The 21418-nt window shown below is 43.6% G+C and overlaps 1 protein-coding gene and 1 non-coding gene across 3 annotated transcripts in view; both read right to left on the bottom strand.

Moving 5' to 3' along the window:
• DNAJC5 (DnaJ heat shock protein family (Hsp40) member C5) overlaps positions 1-18241 on the bottom strand; it is a 34636-nt gene extending 16395 nt beyond the window's left edge. Inside the window, exons 1-2 of one of the 2 annotated variants that reach the window (XM_075768764.1) lie at positions 18057-18241; positions 848-915 (exon numbers count right to left, since the gene is read on the bottom strand). The gene's annotated coding sequence lies outside the window, so the exon portion shown is untranslated. The remainder of the gene's footprint in view (positions 1-847; positions 916-18056) is intronic. The other variant, XM_075768765.1, reaches the window with a different exon arrangement.
• A 161-nt stretch (positions 18242-18402) lies between these two features.
• TRNAE-CUC (transfer RNA glutamic acid (anticodon CUC)) lies at positions 18403-18474 on the bottom strand. Its single transcript has one exon. It is a non-coding gene; the product is annotated as a tRNA-Glu (tRNA).
• Positions 18475-21418: the final 2944 nt, after the last annotated feature.

Here is a 21418-nt window from a genome sequence, read left to right as displayed (position 1 = left end):
CAGTACCACAGAGAATAGAGAAATCCCCAAAAGGGACAGATAAGAAACAACAGGAATGAGAAAGACAAGCTCAAAGCCATGCTGGACAGGAGGAGAAGAGGTCGGCTGCTGTCCCAGCACAGCCCAACACCACTGAGGCACCAAGCCTGCAAGCATCTTTAACACAAACGATCTGTAAGGTTGTCAAGCCCTCTGCGACAGCAGCTTCAAGAACATGTTAGCAGATGATTAATGAGCCTAGCTTGGAAATGAAGTTTTGCCAGCTCTTACAAAAATCATGTCTAGTTGATGTTTTATTATTCAACTTCTTCAGGAAGCACCAGAGTATTTTAGGAAAAATTTGTATCCTACAAATCATTTCTGGTTACTATGAGGTAAAATACAATGTCAGCTAAATTTAAGATTACTAGCTTTTCAGAGATTTCCAGCGCAGAATACTACCTACAGGTGTTTATCTTAAGCTAAATTATTCTAGCTCAACCAGTATTTACTTGTAAAAGTCTAAATAAAAACACCAAGTCAGAAAACACTTTAGTAAATATTGATTTATCACAAAACCAAAATAGCACCACTGGCCTCTGCATCCTGTCCATCTGGCTCAAATTCATTTAGAATCATTCTCACAATCTGGTATTTTGCCATCATTTTTAAAGGGGAGAAGAGAGAAACATATACAAGATTGTATTATCAAGAAAAATATGAGGTGGTTTAAGCTTGGCTTCATGAGGTATTAGAGATTTCTATAAGAAACTTTGAACTTTGTTTCCTCGGCTTTATTCTGCATTTAAGCGAGTGGATTTTTTTATTTTTTTTTTAGCAAAAAGAAACCAAAAAATGCAGTACTTACCTGGTGTCTAGTTCGAATATTCTAAGGTAAGTGGTAACAGTCTCCACACACCTCTAAAACTGAATCTCCTAAAGACAAAACAAAAGCAAATCAATTGTTCACTGACTCATAAATGATTCTATATGTTGAAGGCTCATTGCAAAGTTATCATCACATTATTTTATTGTAACAATCCCTTGCATATGCCAAAGGCAAGACGGAAGTGAAATAACGGGCATGCAGCCTTCTATACTTATACAGAATTTTCACTTGAAGCAGGTAAGTATAGATGCCACCAGGAACGTGGAGGCGTACTGCAGTCTGGATGTGTTTAATAGGCACACATCTTCCTACGACACGGTCAGCTGGCATCAGAGAATACATTTTAAAGCCTGCATTTAAGTATTTTCATTATGCTTTCACTCAAATACTGCCTTGATGTTAAAGTCCAGAATAAAATAGAAGTGTTTTTACTGTCGACAATTTATACTACAGTAAATCTCCACAATATAAACACTTATCTTTACAATTGATTAGCTGTCAAAGTAAGTTACAAATATTTTAAAGTAAAGATTCAAGGGCTCTATGCCTTTATCTGTAGCTTCAGCCTCTTTTCCAAAACTTTCTACCATGTGAAAGACACACACTTACCTAAAATAAAGATACCAGTCGCACAGAAACTCTAATAACCATTATCTGTTAAGACTTTGGACTTTTTTAGCTTAAGCATTTGTGAAATATCTGTATTTAGAACAAGCAAAGTGTGTTTTTCAAGTCTTGATAATCTGTAATGTTGTTAGAGAGAGCCTGCTAAAGAAGCTTAGCTAACGCAGCGGACCGCAAGCTCCGGCCCCCGAGAAGCAGGCACACTGCCTGTTCTGCCACCCTGCACGGGAGCAGCCGGGCACGGGCACGGGGCAAGGTGAACCACGGCAGAGGAAGACTCTGCAACAGCCCAGAGAGGTTTAGGGGTGGTCAGATCCCAGATGCCTTCAGGACAAAACATCGTAATTTTTTAAAAAATTCTACAGAAAACCAGTATCGTCTGTACGGCACCTTTCTTCACAAGTTATTAAAGGCACTGCCACTAAGATGAAGGAGACGTGCAAGCGTATGGAGTAGCTGAATGTCGCTGTGCTGTTTTTAATGTCACTCTACCTGGCATCAAAATTGGTTCATGTGCTTAAACTGTAGGGCAGTATCAGCACATTTTGCCAGGACAAATTTCCATCAAGAAAATCAGAGTTTTATCCTATTCACATTCCCTCATCCTGAAGCAGATTACCCAAAGAAGAAACAAGTCTCACTTTGGTGTACAAGGAGGAAGAGAACCTGAGATGACCCAGGAACACAAACCCCTTCCTTCAGTGGCCAAGGGAAAGTCAGAGAGATTGCTGCAGATCACAGACCACACAAAAATAAGAGAATGAATGGACAAGAGGAGCCTAGGAAGTGCTAGATGATGCTATGGAAAAACTTAGGGGAAAATCACTGCAACAGATTAAAATATCTTTCCGATTAAGCAGGTACAGAATGCATCTAATTCATATCATTAATCACAAAGTCACTTATGTGTTACATTACTGAACAATAAGCTTCACGAGTGGGACTTCAGAGCAGCTCTTACCCGGCCAGTCATCGCTTAATCATCATCTAAAACCCTTTCAACAGTTTCCAAAGAACAAGCTCTGAATGCACTTGAGAAATAAACTCCCCATTCAATTAAAAAGTACGTCTTTCACAAACTTGAAGGTTTTGGTGTGGCAAACAGAGATGTTGGGAATACACCCAATAAGCTGTTGACATTACTGACCACAGAATTTGTTTTATGTGATCTGTAAGAAGCTGCTTGATCTTAGCAGCATATCCATAACCAGTAAGAATGAACCAACCAACAAATAAATCATCAGCTTACTGTTGATGGATCTATTTAGTTCATTTGATAAGATACTGCTAAGGACTTTTCCTGAAAAATGAAAGGCATGGAGTGCACAGGCTACAGGCAGAATTTAAACTTTCCCACTCAGAGTGTGTGCAATATTAAAGGATGGACCTCTCGGATACAAAACGTCTTATTTGTGTACCTAGAAAAGCTTCCAGGTTCCCTGCCCACCACTTCATTACAGAGTAATCAACGACAGGAACATTTTTAAAGTGATCTTTAGAAAGCTGCAGGTGGTTAAGGGGGTTAGCAACCAGAATTACAGCCCGAGCTCTTAGGACACTTAGAACAGACTTAGATGGACGAGTCCACCAGTTTTGCCCATGGTCACTGTAAATCTTCTCTTTCAATCTCTAACTAGCAGATGCACAGTAATTATTTTTTTTCCTAAGTAAGCTCTGCCTTCGTACCTCGAAGACGACCATCTTTAAATTTACCACGAATTCTGTTTCAGACAGCAACCTGCGCTGCAGAAATGTTGACAGTCAAACGGAAAGCCAGCTGCAGTATGCTCAGCTTATGGATGTACACAGCTGGAAATCAGTGAATGAAACAGGAGGAGAAAGCAAAGTCCAAAGGTACTTCAGAGATTTGATTATATTTGCTTGCCTTTGACAAAATGAGCTATCCTGCTAAAGTCAGCATTTACCATATAGTGAAGGAAATGCAAATACAATGATGTGTGGACAGAAGCTTGAAATAGTTCAAATACAAGATTTTGGCCCAGGTGTCATCAAAACTCCACCAGAAGAAAAGTCTTCACTTCTTATAGCACACATGCACAATATCTAGCTACGTACAGACCTCAGAATATACAGAAAAGTATTTCTTTTATCTTAATATGGATGCAAGTAGCAAGATTTTCTTCAGTCCCTCAGCTATGCCAATACAAAGTTTCATTAACAGCAGAAAGCCTGATTTACAGCTGGAAATAACCAAAGACAACCAAACTAAATTCCAAAGGAAACTACTACTTATAAAAATCAAGGTACATGAGAAACCTGTGCCAGCTATCCCGCATCGTCCGTTCCTCACCGCGTCGTCCTGTGCGGGGTCTCTGCCGGCACGGCGACCATCCGCACCATGCTTTGCTGGGCTTTGGCTCACTTGGTTTCTGTTGCAACTGGCAATTCTAATTTAGTGACTCAGGAATGTTTTGATCTACCCATCCAATCTCATTATTCAGCAGGCTAGATCCACTGACCCAGAGCTCTACGTAATACCCTGCTTGTAATTACTTGTAAATATCTCCCCTTCTGATTACATGATATTCACAATACAAACAAAAGGAGAGAAAATGGAAGGACAGATGTGGGAAAATCAAGATTCATGGATGTTACTTGGTTTCAAAAAAACCCACAAAAACTCAAAACACAAACAAACCAACCAACCAACAAGGGGAAGGGAATAAGCAACTATTTAAGAGGCAGAGAATACATATATAAGTATGAAAATCAGAAGAAAAGGTTAAAGAATGATGAAGATAACAAAAGCAAGCATAGCTACACAAATACAAACTAAATTCAGGAACACATTACAATCATGATAAGTTTTGTAACACAAATGAAGAAATACACTTAGGAAGTTTGCCTGCTCTTTCAACCATTTTACTCATACCAAAAGCAGCCTCAGTTGTTCTGCAAATTTGAATCCCATTTATCTAATATTATATTTTCTCCATGTGCTGTTACCATAAATAGTGCTCAGCACCTTCTCTTCCTCTAACCGAGAGATATAAACTACCTTTTCCTTAGAGAAATCAGACACATTCTCAGATCGATTCTTTTTGATAAAAAGTATAACTGTTTCTTCTGTCTGCCCTAACCTCTTCCAACAGATGTAGGAGAACCACTTTTCTTTAACAGTTCTATTAACAGAATTGTCATCATCCTGCTCCGTAGGTTGTTAACAAAAAGAGCCAAGTATCTTTGGGATACCTTGCTTCATAATCCATCTCTGTCATGTACGCGAGCTATATCATAGTTGTAAAGTATTTAAAGAATTAATGCTGCAATTAAGGCAAATTAAATAAAAAAGTAAATAATTCAATCGACAAAAACTCCCACATCTTTATTTTCACATCCTTACTTGCTCACATCACTTTCAGAATGAATGAGTATTGGAAAATGATGTGAAAAGGCTGAAGGCAAAGCAAACTGGGCTAATAAGCGCACTCAGTAGACTACCACTATTGTAAAGTATTCTTCATGAACAGTCCTATAGCTGTATTAAAACTGTAATTTTTAAATTATTAATCGAAGCACTAACATTTACTATTTCATTAAAGCATCCAAGAATGATGGTTTTGGTGTTGCTTATATTTTTTTTTTTTACATCAGAGCACAAAAGCCTTTTAGTTCAATTTTGCTATTCAGTTTGTAGCCTTTCACTAAAGGTCCTGTGAGAAATCTCCTATCCATAAAAACATTGTTTTAACATGTAAATCCTGATGTAAAGCCAACCTAGTATCCGGGGAATTATTTTCAAAATGCATAGATGCTTGTCCCACAAAAAAGAATCTCACTACGGCCAAATTCATTTGCGTTGGGAACATAAGATACGTTTCCAACAGTGAAAGACTGTGACACTAAAATCTGCATTAAATTCTCTTAAATATGAACTTTTAAAAAAACCAAAACCACCAAACACAGAAACACAGAGCTTTTAAATAAATGAAACCTGGGACAACACAACTTTTCTGCTAAATTCAAGTCTCAACTGATGTAACAACCATCATTACCAACTGAAAGAGATGTTACACTGAAACTTGTGACAAACTTAACTACAGTGACACAAGTGTTGTTTCTCTAATGAGCTTAGTAGATTAAAATTTAGTCATTTAAGTCTGATCAACCTGTTATAACGACTTGTAACCTTGTACCTTATACAAGAGTAAGATTCAAACCTACTAAAGAAGGTTTTCCATATTAGAGGGAAAAAAATGTGAAGTATTAGATTCACATTTTCTGTCCTCAACCACAACATTCACTACTGTGGGTGGAGAGATACTGAGGTCACTTATTTCTTCTAGAGAAGAAATATCTTAAAACTTCTTCCAAAGCTTCTGTACAGACATACAGCTCCATTTGTGCCAGGTGAGGTGAATAAACGGTATCAATAACAAAAATCACGCTGCTAATGACTATACCAATATAGTCAATGCATTAAACCTTTGAAATATAGAAAAAGTCTTTGAACAAACAGATGGGTTTACCCACTCAAAAATGGGATTTATACTATTATATCACACCTGTAAGACAACCAAAGGCTTTTAAACAGTAATAAAAGAAAAAATGTCTATTCACTCCTGTGGCAAAAGGTTCAGCAATTCATCAATCGTTAAATTGATCGGCAATTGGATCAATCGTTAAAATGTGATCACGGACCTCTCGACAGCCTGCTCCAAACGCTTTGCCACTTCCGGCAGGCTAGGAGGAGATTTCTATGGCATGAAGCAGTAGCTGTATAATAAACATACAGGAAAGCAAAACAACTTTATCAACAGGTTAAGGAGATAACACCGGTCTAAGCAGCACCTTTTTACAGCACAGGCAGTTTTTGCCTAGTCAAAAAGAAGGAACAAAGAGTACATCTAAAAAAGGCATATAAGCAGCCTGAGAGGCAAAAGAAATGACGCAATGGTCTTCCCAGACATGAACGCATCTTTCCAATTACAAGTTGGTCGTCCAAGGGAAAGAAAAAGAGATTTATCAGAAATTAATCTGGAAGGGTAGGGGAAAATTACCCTCTGTACTCCTCCAAAGTACCAGGAGATGGGGGAAAAAAAAAAAGAAGAAAGTTCTCATCATCTTTTGCTATCATTTGTGGAGGCAGATGAAAAGGTAAATAAGGGTTTTCCCTCCCTTCACCGGTTAAATAATGTACAAGTATGGTTTTACAGATTGCAAAAAGTAGACCAAAATTATTTCACAACTAATTTATTATTGAAATTGCTTTGTTGGCAAATAAACACTCTTGGCAGTTTCAATCATGAACAGTCTTTGTTAATGACTTTGAAATGAACAGGTCATTTTAATGGGTAAAAAAGTGAAAACAAAGACCAGGTTGTACCAACAGCAGAAGGTAATTCACGTACCTTCAACCTGACCTAAAATGAGCAGGTCTGCTGTTTCCCTTTTGAGAAACGTTACCTCTGTTTTCAGGTTATTAATCTCTGCCATCAGTTCTTTAATAGTTATCTCTTCCCCCACCAAGCACACAAATCTTCCTCTTAAAAAGTTATGAACAAAAAAAAAAAAACAACAAGCAGAACTGAATAGAATTTATAAAGCAAAGCCACCTACTTCAGGAAAAGCTAAAATGCCTTTACACGACCACCAGGAATCCAATGTAATTTCCTCTGTAACGTCAGAGCCTGTCTTTCTATTTCACAGGGTAATTAGGGTTTAGTAATCTACAAGATTTTACTCTAAAAATTAAGCTTATTTATTTAATAATACAGGTAGAAAAGAAACTTCCCCCCCCCCCCCCCCCCCCGATTTACTTTTACCTCATGTATCTCATCAGGTCCTCCCAGCCTAAGATGATGCCTAATTAACTGAGCAGATACGTGTTGCTTAAGTTGTGAAGACTTTAGTTCCAAAGATTTTTTTCTTTTGCAAAGTTTAAAAATTAAGCCTATCTAAAAATCCTTTCTTCCCCTAATTGCTCAACTGCATTACCCCAGTTTTTGTAGAGAGTGGGGAGGAGACTTCACTGTTTTATTATTTCACTTCCTCACAGAGACTGCCAGAGAAAAGAACATTTTAAATTTCCTCCTCTAAAAACCAAAAAACATGGACTTCTAACGTACATGCAAAGGCTTCTTTATTAGATCATAAAGAAACAAAGGCAAAAGCAGCACAACAGATGTGTCGTCTTTACAGGTAAGACTGAATACTAATAAGAAGTGTTAAAAAAAAATTTAAACAAAACAAAACCACCACTCATTTTCCTTTCCTAATTGCAAGGCTGCGTCCAACCCCACAAGCTTCAGTCAAAAAAGCCAGCAGAGCAGCCAAAGACGAGAAGATCCGCACCGGCGATCAACCGCTGTGCTAGTGGTTGCGCCTAGTAAGGACATCGATAAGCCAATAAATGTGAGTTTTAATAACAACCTGTTCTATTCCAGAGGTACACGCTGACATAACTTTCTGATGCAGATCTGGCAACGGAGCAGTTTGCCGGTATAGCTGCAGGTTAAGGCACTCCAAGCCATGACAACGGCTCAGGAATCCAGGTCAGCAGAGCTACAGCAACTCCGGGTGACAGGTCCTTGGCGTAAAGGCACCGACTGTCACCATTCCCTGTTAGTCAAACACCACAAACACAATAGGAAGTTGCTCCTGCAGTCCTGCAGCTGAGAAAAACATGCCAGGGCTGAGCAGTCAGTATCATAAAAGATGTTAAAGGTTGAAAATAACATTTTCAACAACTTTCAAAACCACCCTCAAAATCAATGCTTTCAAGAAACTACAGATTAAAATTATAATCACACCATTAACATTTTTTAAATTGCATGCTCTTTTCTACGCTAGCATGAACTGAAGTGCTGGGAGCAAGCTGCAATACCGACACGAGCACTGCCTGCCACCGAACCGCACTACCCAGTTACGCCTCAAAAAAACCCAACCACCCCAAAAAACCCAAATGAAAACAAAACCAAAGAAACAACGAAACATCACCAGGAATAAGCGGTCCCCCGATCACAAATGGGGCACAGGCTGTAGGATAAAAACCCTCTGAACGTTGTGAGGGGGTGAACACAAACCCAAGCAGAAGGTGGTAAACATCTGCCCAGAACTCAGCTTGATAACTGACAGAGAAACCACGAATTGCTTTTTCTACAGCCAGTCTCACCTGAATTAAGGACGACACTTGCCCAGCAATCGCAAGACCTCAAAGCACACCCTGCACTTCTGCAAACCAGAAGTATCCCTGCACAAACACGGAACAGCAGAACAGTCCTGAAAAAACCGCAAGTGAAATGGCAAGTCATAAATACAGATATACTAAACTGATACAAACAAAAGAAAATATATATATATATATATTCTTCAGTCATCCTAATACCACAGATTCCTCCTCACTGGACAGTGTCAAATGTTACAGAAACCAGTTTAAAAAGCACAAAGACATGAGTTTTGTACCTGCCCCATTCAACTCCCCAGCACATGAACATAAAAGAAGTTAAGATTTAAGACTTTTACAATAAAATCTGAACTGACCGGCACAGCTTATAATCACTCAAACTTTTACTTGTTATTTTGGCAGGAAAATACAACATAATTCCTTTTCTTTTGAGGGCTGGGTGATGTTGGAGGGGCATGCCTTCATTGCAAATATTTTTGTTTCTTCTTAGGTCAACTAAAAGGGAGCCCAGGTCCAGAGGCAAACACACAGTAAGGCAGAGCAGAAAGCACCTTGGGATAGATGACCCATTTATTTCCTAGGGATCCAAAAGTTTTCACAGCACTGAAGAAAGTCACTATGAATGAACCACTAATGTAACTATACTCTTATAATATGCCAAGAACTTATTAAGCAGTTTACAACTCATACATTTGAGTCGGTGTGGATCGTGAGGTGGTCAGGACCAGAGACCTTGTACACTGTCTCCACCCAGCTCCCTTGGCCAGAAATATCCAAACAAATCGTAGGGTTGGATTAAAAGGGGTTTTAATGTAAACTGACATTTTCTTATGGGAGATAAACTCTTTGGTATTTTCTAGTCATACAGTGTGATTTCACCAACAAAAAGATTTATTTTATACTACTCCTCCAGAAACCATACTGATGTTTATTTCCACTGTTCTCTCACTCCGCATACATTTAATCTGCAAACTGCGTGACAAAGCATGGCCTCAGTTCCGCCATTCAGTCTGGCAACAGTATTTCATGGCTGCTTAAAAAAAACCTCACCCCATAATTTAGAAATAATAAGGCAACTGAGAATGGTATTTGTCCTAGTGATTTTCCCACTAACTCACTAGTGATTAACAAGAAAAGATCCAGCTTGAATTTCAGACCATAGACTTAGTTTGCAAACCAGGCACTTGAGGAAAAAACATGTTCTAGAGTTTAATTATACCCGACTTTTCTAACATTGTATTTGGGATAAGAAATAGAACATCTAAACGCATATAGATTTTATAAACTAAGGTTTCAGACCGGAATCGCGCTACAGAGGACTCAGAACAAAAAGGGCACTATTATACCGATGCATAATTTAATCACTGCCATTCCCAACGCACATGCCTTTTAGTTTTAGTGTCAAGTATAGAACTGTCAATCACATGTAGTCTTTTTTTCCACCTAAAGTAGTAACTGAGAACAAAGCCAGAAAACTGTACAGTTTTTGTGATGGTGATGCTTTTATTTCTCCCTCTGATCTTAACTAACACCAGAGCATGATACATCTCTTCAGTCTGCCTGTATACACAACGTGAGGCAGTCGATGCAACGTTACACCAGTGTTATTCTTACGCGTATTCCCCAAACTGAAGATCTTCAGGAAGATGTACTCAAGAGGAACAGAATTAGTTGCAAAATAGCACCTTTCCTCATTTAGGGTTATTTTTAAATAAAATTTTGAGATCTACGCATTTAAAGAGCCTCAAAACAGCAAGGAAGGAAGAGTGAAAGTCATTATAGAAAGATAATTTTTAACATGCAAGAGGGACTAACTGGGTGTTACATGGAAGACGTCAACAGAAGAAGTCACTGGAACAAACATGGGTTTAAGATGCAGGAAACCGGGGTAAGGAATTGCACATCGTAGCACAACTACAGAAGACACTGATTTTTCATCAGCCAGGGTATTTCATCCAACATATATTATATCTCGGGACCAGTTTAAAAAATATAAAGTCATGTTGATTGTTGTCCCTGTTGTCCAAACCGCTCATTGAAATACTGATGTATGCTTGGAAAATTCTAACTACGCACCTTCCAAACACCTTCTGACTAACTCTGTTTGCCTGGTTTTCCTAAGTTAGTTGTGAACAGCAAACGTTGTGGCAAAGCAATTTTTACAAGTGCAACAAGAATGAAGTGAGTGAGTGTGGAAATAGGGAGCTTTGTAGGAAAAGAAAGTAAGGGGGATACAGTTATTAAGGAAGATAAATATTTTCACTAGTTACTGTCCAGGCAAAATATTTCTGTTCAATATGCATTTATTTTGCTATGTGATAAAAATGGTCTACTCAAAGCAAGAACGTTATTTCCCAACATTAACATTAGGGTGTTCAAAAGAATGATTGACAAGTGATTTGTCAAACCAAACCCTAACGATGATAAAAGAAACTTTCTAAAGAAAAGACCTGGCTTATCGCCTATTTTTCTTTCACCACTCAGACCAGAATAACTCCTTGAGACACATCAGAATAGTACCCGTGCAGAGAAGCAGCGTTCCTGTGCGACAGAGCTTGTTAGTTATCAGATGGAAAAGAACAGCAACTCAGAATGAACCTGGAACTTAAATCAATTCACTGCTCTGAAAAATAACTGAATCTATATTTTTAACTCAATTTAGAACAGGAAATATGTCTGGTTATAGCTTCTGAGAAATAGCTCACCTCAGACTTCAATGAAGGGATCAAACAATTTCGTGGCCCCTTCCCTCCTCCTCAAGGAGCACCGGGTGAAGAGATGCCAAGGGGGTGCTGGGAAGAGAGCGGAGGATCTAGGAGCAGCAAAAGCTAAACTGTGCAGGCAAGAAGGAAAAGAAACAGACATCTGCTCCCACCCAGGTCCCACCAACTGCTCCGAACCATCCCATCCTCTCCAGAGCTCCCAGTATGCAGCTGGGTTCCCTGCCCAAAACGTCATGTAGATCAAGTCAGTTGAGGCGCATCAGATCAGTCCAACTGTCTCAGATCAAAGCGGTTATCAGCCTGACCTGCAACCGTATCAGGATAACTCCAGTCCCTGATGGACCTGAACTAGAGCAGAACTTTAAAAAAAAAAAAAAAGCACAGCACTGCTTCAATTCCCTGTGCAGATACCAGATGATTTCACAAGGATCCTGTAACGCCCTTCGTAAAAGCACATGAACACTCGTTAACTACATTGCCTTTCTACACGCAGTTATCACAGCGTCACGTGTCTCCCAAACACACACTGCCACGCTCCAGCATCTGAACAAGGTCTTAACATGTCCCACTTTGTCTGCCGATCCCCCTCCCCGTACTTCTAAATATCAGAAGCAGGAGCGCCAAATTTCATGCTGACACCATGACTACAGAGAAGAAAAATTAAGACATTTCTTAACATATTTTAAAAAAAATAAATCCCTTACTTGCATACCATCAAGTAACAATAAATGCAATCTGAAATTATAAATATCTCAGTTGGTACAACCTGGTCTTGGTAGAATGAGTTTCCTGAACTTGGCATCTTCTAGATTATTGCACACATTGTCACTAGTAACTACCCGCAGAAAGGACTGGAGTCAGGCTCCCCAGTCCCCCTCCTCTCTACAAGCAGCTTTAATCCTGTTTATTTTTTTACAGTAAGTGTGCCCAAAACCTCCTGCCAGGAGAAGCAGATTCATAAGGAAAATGCTTTAGTGACTGACCCAGCCTAGGCAAAAGCCCACAATACAAACCATGCACTGGAACTGTGACACCAAATTACAAACTATTTCTGAGCATATATAAAATTGCTAAGATGTTACCATCACAGTAACAGAAAATCCTGTTAAGACATAAAAATATGTAATGACAGATGGAAAGGAAAAGAATATTTCTCATTTGAAATACAGCCAAAAATTTAAATTTAAAGGGGAAAAGCAAACAGAAAACCAGTGCAAGTTTCTACTTTTTATAACTGTGTAATTGGCTCCTGTAATGCCATCAGTAAACTCTGGACTTTTCCTATTGACACTGCAAAATATTATCAACATACAGGTGCTACATATTCACTTTTTCTGCAGATTGTCCTGTGAAAGCCACAAATATTCCAGAACCCCTACCACTGCCACCTCATGCAACTTTAGTAAGACACAGAGGAAACCAAGTCAGGATTGTAAAGTCCCATGTGACAAAAGCAAAAGTAGGATGATGTAAGTCAGTGTTCTAGAGCAAGCAGTTAAAAACAGTTCTTGACAGATATATAAATGTATATTCTCGGCGGGAAGAGGAAGCCCAGAAGGCAGGCGGGGGGAAGCACGGGGCGCTGGCTGGATCGCCGGTTGTGCTCTTCTATCAACTTCTCCCCACTGGTGTTAGACACTGCCCGTCGTTGCAATCAGATCTAAAGAACTATTTTCTCGCATCATTCATCTGTCGGAAGTCATCAGACCATCACAAAAATACCAGTTAGTGAAAGCACATTTAGATCATGCCATAAAAAAAAAAAAAAAGGTTCGTCAGCAGTGCTTTGATAAGAGGTACCTAAATGCCACTGGGGTTTTTTTTGTTTGCTCAGCCATTTACCCAACAAAGTTTAGATCACGGTACTCAAGGATATTAAAAAGAAAAATAAAACCAACAAACTTTCATTGAAAGACTCTGCTCTCGTTACAAAATACTTGAGCAGATTACGAAAGACGAGATAGCAGCTGCTAGTTTAAATTTACTTGGGCCTAGAAGACTCGTTCTGTTTGCATGGGAACTACCGTACCACTGCGCACCACACGCCTTCAATTTTCTGCTACCAATGCACGCACAAGAGGATGAAAAACTTGCACCTGGAGGAAAAACATCCTGAAATTTTACAGTTGGCCCTACGACATGCTGGCACTGAAAGCGTTTCAGCATTGCTGAAGAATGACTTTAAAAAAAGCACATTTTAGTGCAATGCAGATACAAGATAAGTGCAATTAGGAGGAGGTGCCAGGCCATAAGAAATTTGAACATATGCTAAAGCAATCTTATTCACGTTCTCCCAAGAAAAACCTAGACATCATCAATGCACTAAAACCCCCACCATCTAACATCAATAATTATTATTGTTTAGCTATTCTATGCACACACCCCAAAAAATGGTTACGTTTTTTGGTAGTTACTATCACTTCATTAAACATATTTACACGCTTGAGGAACTTTTGTTCTGAAATGTGGTTCTTTTATATCAGTTTACACTGCCTGAAAAAGGAAACAAAGTGCCTAGAAGCTAAAACGTGTACTTTCTAAGAAAACTGTGCTTCGTATGTTTTTATGGATTAAGAAAATACTTTAACTGAACTTCCAAGTAAATCTTAAGAGATAACACCATTCAAACTCCTGTCTTTCAAGATTAAAAGCAGGCACTGGTTAACCAACCAGTATCAACAGATAGTAGTTGGCATAGCAACAAAACTATAAGGATAAAAAAAAAATACATTAAAACAATGGTAAGAATTCCCAAACAGCTCTTGAGAGATTCTAAGCGTTGGCAAGCTGCTGACAGCATACAAGACCACTCCTCAACTTCCTTTTTATCCTCCAAGTCTCTACTTTTGCAAATATCCAGACAGTCACCACATCATCCTGAATGTGTGGAAGAGCTTTGATGGCCAGGACAGGTAGCTAGAGAGTTAAATATACAAAAAATACGTACATGGACACTCCTAAACAAATACTGCTTCATTTGAATTACTTCAATTATTGGAGCACCAGGAAAACAGCTTTTTCACGTTAAAAAAAATACTGCAACACTTTGGTCCTCAGCGTTAGCCATGTTCCTCATCCCTCTGTATTTTGCCATGACCCATCTGTCTTACAGCACAGGTGGTCACGCAAATATTTCCTGAGACCGTGGACCGGCCCACTGCAGCCCTCCGTGCCATCTGCTTACAAGCTGGGGGTCACCTCACGGAAACCAAGCGACTCGCCAAACTGCATACACCCACTCCAGGAAAACCTCTTTTCCTCAGACTAGTGGCGAGCGACAGATGAACCACGTCTTCCTAGGCAGTGGCAATTCCCATCTAGCGCTGCTTCATTCCGCGCCCAGGCAGGTAAGCCTGGAGAAGAGAGGCTGCGAGCGGAGCTGCGGCAGAGCCCTGAGCTACAACTGCAGACGGCAAAGCCAGACGAAGAGGACTTGCACGGCTCGAGATCAAACTGTGAAGGAAATCAGTCAGCTATTAAAATTACCTTAAATTAATCCCCATGCCTGTGTGTTTGAGGGGAGAGCAGTGAAAATGCTGGCAGATGCCATCTTGCATGCTCTGGAAGGGATACTGGAATGCTCAGTCCTATGGATAAGCTTTGCAGAAAAGTTCTGCCAACCCCTTCCCAAACATACCCAAAAAATATTTTGACCTGGTTATTAACATTGACAATACTCAAAAAAGAGAAAACACTGGCAAACCGATCAACAGACGGAAATATGGTAATTACCACAGGCCAGCTACGCTGCTGTTAGTGCAAGTCAAGTCATGTAACAGACAGAGAGGATTTGCAGAACCACCTCCCATTCTTATTGCGCCCACTTCCCCAAAGAGGATGTTCTGACAACTGAAATCATAAAATCAAAAAAAAGAGTCCTATCAGCAACTTTTTACATTTAACCTAAAACATGATTTCTTAAGTAATCCAGTTGGGCTTCCATTAGTATTCGCTATCAAAATGCTTAAACACAGACAAAAATCCTTCCTGAAGCTCACAAAGAGAAGAAATGTGATGATTAACACCACCATTGCTGACAACTACCACCTCCCTAACAGCAAAACCTGCAAATCAGGCCAAAAGTCTTAAAAATCAACGTTTATACTGTTAGGTGCCAAAGTCATATTCTGGTACCACTCAGTTTGCTCCAAAGAACGAAGATCCAAGGAACACCGCTGACTCAACGGATGCCTTCATACGGCATGGTAAGAAAAAGCTTGGCCGCATCACAGCTGTATTTCGACCCCTAATCTGATCATCCGCTGCGAAACAAGTCTCTGGTGGGTTCCAACCATCCTGGGTAACTTCACAACTGAAGTCAGGTCGGTGACTGTGTCACCTCAGCTACAAACCACACCAACATACTGCAAACTGGCTGTAAAACGAGGCCCACGAACCACCAACTGACCGGGGGGGGAGGACTGCCTGGCGTTTAGGAAAAACTGCGAGAGCGTTTATACTTCACGGGAATAATCAACATGGATATAAGGTCTACGCTACGAGACAGAACATGGTACAAAGACATCCGTTTTTTCAGACACTCACTGATAAAAGATGGTTAAATATAGCACGCAGCTACCCTGCGAAGTTGGGAAATCTCTTCTTTGGTTTCTCCAGCACTTCGAACCTACAGCCTGCAATTTATCAATACAATACATCAAAAATTTAGGAGGAAAATGACCACGTTGCAGCATCTCCCCTTTCATTTAAATGCCGTGGACAATCACCAAGACGAAACGAAGGAGGGAGGGAAAGAAGCATTTATTTATGCTTATAAAAAGCTGTCTGACTGAAAATCTCATCTCCAAACTTGGAGTTATCCACAAAGCAGCTTCTGCACGGCCAGCATCATGACAAGTTTATCCAAAATCCTTAGGGCACCATGAGAAAACCACAGGAAGCTGCTCAATAAAAATAAACTTCTTTTCATCCTACACTTGATATATTAAAAGTCAATTTCTCTTTGACTTTTGCTTTTGTTTCCCCTCTTTTGCTTTGACTTTTGCTTTTGTTTCCCCTCTTTTGCTTTGACTTTTGCTTTTGTTTCCCCTCTTTTTTCCCCTCCCAGATCACAGTGTACTTGAATTATTAGAGCTAATTCATTAATGCAAATGAATTTGGCATTTATTTCTCAGGCCCTCTTAATCAGATTAGGACTCTCTCATTTTCTATCAGAAGCAAACAAAAAAATGCAAACGCTGATCCCAAGCAGCCTGAAACCAACAGATGCCTTAGAACTTGAAAACGTCTCTCCTGAAATTGTGGTCAAAAGAATAGATTCCACTTAAAGGCGGCTGCTCCCATTCAAGAATTTAAATAAGCACAATCCTGATGCGTTTCAAAAGGAAATCCTTCCAGATATGCATACTTTTGATAGCTTAATTTACCCAATGAAATGGGTGAAACACCCCTGGTCAGCCACTGGGTGAACGCGGCCTACAAGTTTTTGCTTCAATAGCAGCAAACTAATACAGTCTTTGAACATACGTATAACATTTCTGTTTCCTTAAGATAAACTAGCACGAGAACATTACGCAGACATCAGCTAGAGGAATTACTTCATACTGGTGTAAGATGATGTACCAAATTTATGCCATTTGTTTAAGCTTTACCACAGGAGAGAGAATATTAAGCGTGCACAGCTCTACAGCAACGTCTCACAGCACATGAAAATTAATACCCCAATAAAAACAAACCTAAAAAAAAAAAAGATAAACCCGTTTGGCTTTCCTTTCTGTGTCATACAGACGGCTTTCACCTTCCTCTCCAAGGGAGAAACGGCTCCGTCAGTGTAATATACTCCGGTAATAAAGTCAATGGTGTTGTGTCACTATGGTATAACAGCAAGATATTGATAAAGCATAAAAGCGAGAGCACGGTGTTATCAGTGAATTCGCTGTCTCTGTTTCATCCAGTTGCATTCTGTACCACCAGAATTACCTGACCGGAATTCTTAATTCAAGAACCAGAAGATGCTGCACAAATAAATGGAATTATGCTGCCTTTGCAAGTTTCTCATTATAAAGGCTGGATTTACTTCCCGTTGCTAATACGTCATTCATTAAGCACATAATAATCTGAGCAGTTACAATTTTTTTTTTTTAAATGAAGCAGAATAATGTAAGGAAAGAGGATGCAAAAATCACCCCAGATCCCTCCAGCAAAAAAACCAGCCGTCGTGAATCACCGCTCACCCACAACACAAATGACTTTCATTTAGAATTCACCTTTCCAGGCCCTTTGTTTGGGGTTTTTCCCTCCAGCCTTACAGCTCCGAGGCAGAGGAGCCAGGCCCCTGCACCGCCCCGGAGGAAGGCGCCTGTGGGGGGAAGGAGGGGAGCAGGGACTTCCACCCCCCCCACCCCGGGCGGGAGGTTCCCGAGGAGGGGGGACACTGCGCCCCGCCGGGCAGGGCCGCCCCCAGGGCCGCCCCCAGCCCATGCCCCCCGGGCGCGGGCAGCTGCAGGCAGGGCCATCCCACCCTCCCCCGGGGCACCCCGCCTCGCCGGTCCCCTCTCCCCCCCGCCGCCCCAAACCGCCCCCTCGCCCCTGCCTGCCCGGCCCCCTCCCGCCCCCCCCACACACCCCGTTCCCCTCGCGGCCCCCCCCCGCCCCCCGCCGGCAGCACCAGCTCCATCTTGGCCTCCACCCGCGGGCCGGGCCCGCCGAGGCCCGTCCCCGCCGCCGCGCTCACCTGCGCCCCACGGGCGGGCAGGGGCCGGGCAGCCCCGGGCAGGGGGCGGCCCCCACGGTGCGGGCGGCTCCTCCCGGCGTCGAGCGGCCCCCGGTCGCGGCGGCACCACTTCACCGCCGCCGCCAGACACCGAGCGGGACCCGGCGACGCCGACGGCGGGCGGGGGAGGGGCCAGCGCACCGCGCACTGCGCTTGCGCACCGCCGGCACGCAGCGCTCCCACCCCCGCGGGGCGCGGGCACGAGCCCGCAGCGCGGTGTGCGTGGGTGCGCGACGTGGGGGGGTTCGGGGGGGGGGGGGGGCTTCGGGGAGGCCGAAAAGCGGGGAGAGCGCGGCAAAAATGAGATTTCCCTGACCGGGAATCGAACCCGGGCCGCGGCGGTGAGAGCGCCGAATCCTAACCACTAGACCACCAGGGATCTGCGAAACACCGTTCCGCCCGCCGCGATCCGTGCGCTGCCGCCGGGGCTGAGCGTGGGGCTGCAGCGGGGCAGGTGCCAGGGACCAGCCCATCACCGTCGGCAGTAACCGGAGGGTTTGCTGCTTTTCCAAGTGGCATCCGAGACGCTCAGCCCCCCAGCGCTCATGCACAACGGCCCTCGGTTTTAAATGAGGTTTGTGCAGCACCTTCATCACCTGCGCTTTTTCTGAGGGTGCTGCACCTAGCCTGCCACCTGCACATCCCCATGTGGGCTGCCAGCTCTTGCGTGCCCCAGGACCGCGGTGCTGAGCCTCTTCCTTTTAATGAACAAACGAGTACTTGCAATTAGAGGGAAACAGCTTTTTTTTAAGCTCAAGAATCTGAGAGTTTTTCCCAGTTGCTCAAGCTTCCTGGCGCTCCTGCCTGCTCCCTGGGGAACACTGCTGTATCCCACTGGCGGGTGAAAGCCTGACTTTCCCCCCATCCAGCACGTCCCATACCCAGTGACCCCAGTGCCGGTGTGGGAACGCTGCCCGGGCACCGCAGCTCGCCTCAGCACGGCCCCGCTGGCGTGTAGCCTCCCCACACGGTTCTAACGGCCTTTCCCGTCTGCTGCTTCTGACTCACGTTTTAAAGAAATGAACGATGATGAATCCCATTTGCCAATGGAGTCATTGCCATTAATCACGCATCCTCACCCTCTCCTCACTCCAGCCCCAGCTTCCTTCAGCGGCTGCCAAATCCCCAGCCCAGCTCCAGCACTGATGCTCCCAAGGACACCCAGTACCTCTCCCCCTCCAAAACATGGGCTACGTGCGGGGCCCCCCAGCACTGACCTTGCACAGAGTCTGCACCCACGAAGAGATGCTGAACCCACCCCGGCGCACGCACGGGGCCAGCCCCAGCTGCTCGTGCTCACAGGGGCATAGTGAGCGGGCCTTGGGCTGGGAGCGCTGCACCATCGCTTGGCTCCGGATGCTGCCGGCTTGGCCAGGGATGCAGCCCCGGAGGGAATGAGCGCAGGGTCCCGGCTGCTGGAGCACTTGTCCAACCCCTCTCATCAGCCTAAATGTTAAATTCCTTAAAAAACACTTGCCACAGTTTCGGCTGAGAGTCGGGACATGGTGCCAGCAGGGAAAAGGGGCTCTTCCAGTGTTTTGCAATCAGTTGCTTTTCAATTCTGCTGTTTATCTGCTTGTTCCCACTTTGCGGGACGGAGCAATCTGGCTTCCCCCCACCTCCAATGCTCCCAATGAAGCCCCTGCACCTCACGCTCCTCTGCCCGAGCCATCCCATTTTTGGGCGCGGGTGCTCACCCTGTCCTTTAAAATGATGCAGGTTCCCTTTTGATGGCCTAGGCAGTTCCAGTGCCCTGCACTGGACTTTCCCAAACTCTCCATTCCAAGCCAGGTGATGACAGTGCCCGAACTGAGAGTGAGAGCACAGGGCGCTGCGCTGCCTGGCCACCACATGGCACCTTGTGCTGTGGGGTTTAGGAAACTCCTAGTGATGCAGGAGCAAGGGGGCTGTGCTTTGCTGGGATAAGGGCTCCCATCCTCTTCCTCACAGGTAGGAGACAAACATCCCAAATCCCCTGTAAAGTTTTCATTTCAAGCCAAGAGGATGATCTTGTCCACGGGCGCTTGCTGGCAGGGGAGGACGATGACTGCCAAGTCTCTTTCATGTGCCACCACACCCCAAAACGTGGCTTCAGGCTTCTTTGGGAGCACCTGCTGCTCTCCCTTCCCCGGTGAATCTCAGCTCCCTCCTCTTTGCTGGGTGCTCACCCAGTTACAGACTTAAAATAACCCCCCAACTCATCCAGCCCAGCTGCTGAGACATCCCAGAGACGCTGCTGCATGAGCAACCGGCTTGGAAATGCATCGGGAACAGGCGGGCTGCATCACCTGGCCCTGTGCTTCGCCCCACGGAGCCAGCAGAGACAAACCGCAGCAGCGGGAGCTGCAGGGAGAGATGAGCATCTTCCCGGGGAGGCAGCAGCACTGGAGGCATCACTGTGGGAAAAGTTTCTCATCAGCCACCACATCCCCAGTCGATAACACACGCTCAGCATGAACCCCCCTGAAACACGGGAGCAGCCAGAAGAGACCCAGCAAGTCCCAAGCGATGAGGAAAGAAAAGGAAAATCATGAGGTAAAACCAGAGGAGCAGGAAAGAGGAGATGCTGTTTTGGTTACTGGCTCTGCCGCTGCTGATTTAATACCAGGTTGTTTCATTTTAGGGAAACAACAGGAAAAAGAGGAAGGAGAGAGAAGCAACTAAAAAGGCTCCAGGACAAACCTTCTCCGAGCCCCTCTGAGCAGCTCCGGCCCACCGAGGCTGTTGGCAAGAGATGAACAGAAGAGGAATGTCGCTGTCAAAGCCTTCTGCCCCGGCTACAAGAGAGCAGGCGGGTGCTCACAAGGCTGCTGGGGCTTCATATGCTCCAGGTCCTGGGTTTTTGCAGGGAAGAAAGCCACATCCCCCTCCGCCCAGCTGTCCTTTGCACGGGATGCTGCAGTTTGGAGCCCAGCCCCAAAGGAAACCAGGGGTTTGTACCCATGAGAGCTGCCAGGAGCACACTTAGACACCAGGAAGTGACAAAACCACCATCAAGCCTATAACCAGGAAGGGAAGGTTTAATTAACCTTCCTTCAGAGCACCCAAGATCCCTCACTGGAGGAGACTGGGGAGGTGGAAAAGCATCCCCCCCACCCCTGGGACTCCAGCAGGGGAGGTCACAGTCCCAGCTCCGCAGCCTGGTCCTCCCTGCAGCATCTCTCCTCCAGGACTGGGTATCACACCAACCCCTTTGCTCTTGGACCCAGTTGCAGAGGTGTAGTTTTAACTACAGAAGTAGAAAAAAAAACCAAAACCCAAACCCTCAAAACAAACAAACCCCTAAACCCCACAAAAACAAAACCAAACCCTAACCACCAAGC

The sequence above is a fragment of the Balearica regulorum genome, chromosome 16 (assembly GCF_011004875.1).
Source record: "Balearica regulorum gibbericeps isolate bBalReg1 chromosome 16, bBalReg1.pri, whole genome shotgun sequence".
NCBI lineage: Eukaryota > Metazoa > Chordata > Aves > Gruiformes > Gruidae > Balearica > Balearica regulorum.
The sequence above is the reverse complement of the archived record's forward strand: the minus strand, read 5'-3'. Positions and strand labels throughout refer to the sequence as shown.